Source organism: Paramacrobiotus metropolitanus, unplaced genomic scaffold (assembly GCF_019649055.1).
Source record: "Paramacrobiotus metropolitanus isolate TYO unplaced genomic scaffold, Prichtersi_v1.0 Parri_scaffold0000095, whole genome shotgun sequence".
NCBI classification, from domain to species: domain Eukaryota; kingdom Metazoa; phylum Tardigrada; class Eutardigrada; order Parachela; family Macrobiotidae; genus Paramacrobiotus; species Paramacrobiotus metropolitanus.
This window is the reverse complement of record NW_026570315.1, coordinates 317,044-321,414: the sequence shown is the minus strand read 5'-3', so window position 1 is coordinate 321,414 and position 4,371 is coordinate 317,044. Positions and strand designations below refer to the sequence as shown.

Here is a 4,371-nt window from a genome sequence, read left to right as displayed (position 1 = left end):
ATTTTAAAGCGTCTGACTAACCGGATGCCTGATATCATACGGGATCATGACTTTGATTCTGTGCTTCCTCGTAGCGCTAATGTTGACCGAAAGGATCGGCGTGGCTAAAGAAACAAAATTTTTACCATATGAATCGGCACATGCAATGTTGGCTAATGCAAAGCCGGAAGTGTGTATACTTCACCTTCAGCGTGCCGAGGAATTGTCGCGAGATTTACGAGAACCAGATAGCCCGCCGCGATTGTATCCGGCACAGGCAGTAGTCCTAGAATTGGTAGCTAGTCAAATTCATGCCCATCAGATCAATTCGTTGGGTACAACGGTGGTACTACAAGCGGAAGTACATCCGGTGCCAGCATCAACACAGGCGGGCAGCAGTTTAGTTCGGGGGGGTGGTGGTGAAGCGCTAACCACCTCACAAGGTAATGTGCCGGTGCAAACTGTAACAGGCACATCAAACATAGGAAGCAGTCAAGTTCGTGGGGGTGAGGTGAAAAAACTAACCTACTAATCCAAAACTGGCTGAAGTGATACAGCAGCACCCGGAGACATCCTACATGTTTGCAGGAGTGAATCACGCTAATAATAAGACTGTTCAATGTATGAGCATGGGCGATAAAACGCTTAACATTGTCCCTGTAAACACTGACCGGAGAAGCGTAGATGAAGTCCTTGAAAGCCCATTCCCGGCTCGTATGTCGCGGGGTCCAGACTCGCGTCGGTGGATGATGCCGCCAGAGAAACCGCATGATAAAGATCGTTTTCCGTCAAAACGCGATTGCCCTTCACCAGAATTCTGGGCAGCAGAACAGCAGCGGTGTGCTGACAGTAAAATGAGGCATAAGATACAAAAGAGACCAGATTTAGCCGATACGACTTTCCTCCGCTTCGAGGTAAATCGGTTGTTTACATTTGAAGGCTTGATGTGCCGCGTACTAGATCGTAGCGGTCAGTGTCCAAAAATTTATGTTCCACACCAATGGCGAAACAAGGTCATTGCTTGCTTCCACTAAATACTGATTCATCAACAGGTTTGCGGGCCAAATGTAAAATTATACCCGTACCTTATGAACGTATTTTACTAACCGGATATTATTATCCAAGTTGATAAGTTCGAGAAAAATTACGATAAATGTCGCAATACGGTAAATTTACCTCGTCAGTTCATGATCGCTGAGCACAAGGAAGGCATTGCCGATGCAAAAAAGCCGATTATCTAGAGATTCTCTTTAGATAATCCGGCGCCGGCAGGAGAATTCGAAAATGGCACATTTGTCCCAGCAGTGGGCATGCCAGCAATTTATCGGTCCGTGTCCGGTATCCTACGATGGCAGACAGGCGGAAAACCAAAATGTAACGTGTACCCAATTGTTGGTACACGTAGCGCGATTACGCTCTCCAGACACGGCCGAATTAATACAGACGTATGCAGACTTTGATGTTTTTGAAATTTTGGAGCACATTCAGGAGCTCCGTGCTAGGAAACAAGCACATGTAGCGGCCAATAATGAAGCATTACGCGAGGTAAACATGACCCAGCAGACAGAAATTATGCAAAAAATTGAAGAGGGAAGGAATAATAGTACCTCGCCGGTGGCGCTAGTGGTAAATGAAGACTGGGAAGATTGTGAAGCCCGACGCCGCGCAAGAAACGTAAGCCAGGTTCGACGAAGAATTGGCTACAAAAAGCCTGCATAAAAACGGTGTAAAAGCGCAGTAGGAAGCGCAGTCAGTAATCGCTACGATTACGTCGGCACAGCAGCCGGAAGTAAAGGTTCCTGTGCAGCCGCCACAACTTAGAATATAGCGCAGAATTTTCCAGGACATCAGGGATGATCCTGCAATGTTGAGGGTGGTACACTCGGAGCAGGGAAGTGAGTTTGCATATAGTGATAATGATGAGCGAGTTGCATCGGATGCAACTTAGCGGATGTATCCCAGCCAATCCCGGAATTTCCTGCGCTGGAATTTTGCAAAATGTAATTATTTCCAGCCTCGCCGATGACCATTCAGCCGCGCTCACGTGGAGTGATTAAAGCCACGACAAACTTGCTAGATGAAAAGCTGCATGAATTTCAGCTTAATAATCTATAAAGTCAACCGTTCTATTATGAAGGGAAAATCCTTGAAAATATTAGTAACGAGTTGCTATTTGAGGGCGTTGTATCAGTAAAGGAACACGGTAATTGCCGTGTGTGCGTCATGAACTTGTCGCATAAACCGCCAGTGTTAAATACAGATACAAACCTCGGTGAGATTGCTTTGGCAGATGAGGTATACGGCATGGATACTCCGGCATACAAGGAAAACTATCATGCGGAATTCTGTGATGTCCGCAAGGACCGAAATCGTGTTCCGGTGCAGTCAGCACTCTGTGAATGCCTTCGCCAGCAAATTGCAGTGAACGACCGATCAGTAAACCGGTTGGTGAATCCGGTACCGACGAAGAAACGAAAGAAACTTTTCTAAAATAAAAGTGGGGAAAATCTGTCCCGACAAGGATATAAGAGAAACTTTTTCAAAGCAAAGGCGGTCTTACCTACAAAAGCGAGGCCAGTCGGATGCTGTACAATTTATGAACATTCTGTGCCTGCTGGTACATGCGCTCCGGTGCGTACGCCTCGTTATCGTGCATTTTTCGAGAACAGGAAGTGGCTCCAAGCTAAGGCGGCGGAAATGATACGCGACGGCATCATTGAACTAACAAATTCGGCATGGGGAAATCCCATCTGTATCGCAAAAAGAAGAAAGACGGCTCGCGCCGGTTTACTGTTGATTTCCGTAAATCTAACGAGCGGTTATTTGATAGCTCGTATCCGTTGCCCAGAGTTGAAGACGTTCTTAACGCCTTGGATAAGGCGACGGTATTTAGCAAAATTAACTTGAAAAGCGGGTTCTGGCAAATTAAAATTAAACCAGATGACTGGTCTAAAACGACGATGGTTTGAGAAGAGTTTGGATTTCAATACCGCGCGCTCACGTTTGGGATGAAGAACGCGCCGTCCGCGTTTCAACGCGCGATGGATTTATCACTAGCAGGGATGAAATGGCGCAATGTGTTAGTGTTTATAGACGATATTATCGTCTGTAGCAAAATTGAGCAGACCACATGCGCGATCTAGAAGATCTTTTCCTACGATTACGGGAATGTGGTTGAACAATCAGCCCAGAGAAAACTGAAGTATTCGTAAAGTGGATTACCTTTTTAGGTCACACAGTTGACCAGAATGGTATATCCACGGATCCAGAGGAAGTCCAGGCCGTAAGAGAGTTCGGTCCTATAAAAGAAAAGAAACATATATGCGCTTTCTTGGTATGGTGGGATTTTACCGCCAGTTTAGCTTTCTGAATGAGATCTTTTTATTCTTTTGCTTCTTTTGTTTGCAGATTCTTCCCTTCGTTTAAACGACGGCACTGCAGCTTGTCACCGTCAGCATACGCCATCCCCACCACCGATGCTCTGGCCATGCAGATCTTGTCCGAGTTGGTAATCAGGATAACGAATTGGTTCCTTTGAAGTCTTTTCTTCAGTAGAACTGGTACTTCGCAGATGCAACTGCCATGAGGTGTTTCCGTATGCTGTACAAAAACTTCAAAATGTTTATCAATCGCAAATTCCTCGTCCGAATTGGCACACGTTCAACTTCCGACATCCACCGGTTGACTGTGAGTTGAGATCTTTGCATGGGCGGCGTCCAGATGGGATAGTTCAGGCTTTTGGAGTCCAATCGAATGCGCACTTTTGGATTAATGCTGTCCAGCACGCGATCAATTCTTTCCAAATCAGTCACCTCCAAAATAAACTGCATTCTTTAGTCAGATTGCGAAGTGACCTTCAATTGCTTACCTTCACAGAAAAACGTTTTGGATGCACCCAAAACCGATGGTCAAACAGTGACCTGCGTACGTACATCTAGGTTGGCAACCATACCGCTGACTTCTAGGTTGGCAACCATACCGCTGCCAACCGCAAGGTTACAGTACATCACAGGATTTATCCGGCCTAGCCGAATTCCTGGAGCGCCCCGCTGATCCTCGCACCTAAGGAGGGAGAAAAGTCCAGGCGGCTGTGCTCGGACCTCCGAGGGGTCAACCCTGATACGTGCCCGAACAGGAACCAAATTCCGCGGGTAGTTGACTGCATGCAGGTCCTGGCCGGTGCGCGGTACATAACGACCATGGACCTGCAGAGTGGGTTCTGGCAGGTCCCCTTGGCCGAAGAAAGCAGGGCCATTACGGCGTTATAGGGCGGCCAGGGCTTCTACTAATATGAAGTCATGTGGTTCTGCCTCCGCCCCATAAGCGCTTCCGGCGAGCGATGTCCTCCTCTCTGGCCGGCCTCCTCTGGATCCATAGTTTCGTCTACCTCGA

General features: G+C 47.2%; 1 long non-coding RNA gene across 1 annotated transcript; it reads right to left on the bottom strand.

The window, feature by feature from the left end:
* Positions 1-202: 202 nt before the first annotated feature.
* On the bottom strand, positions 203-957 carry LOC129596777 (uncharacterized). The gene is made up of 3 exons (XR_008691484.1): positions 651-957; positions 505-579; positions 203-440 (listed from the first exon to the last, which is right to left on the bottom strand). It is a non-coding gene; the product is annotated as an uncharacterized LOC129596777 (long non-coding RNA).
* Positions 958-4,371: the final 3,414 nt, after the last annotated feature.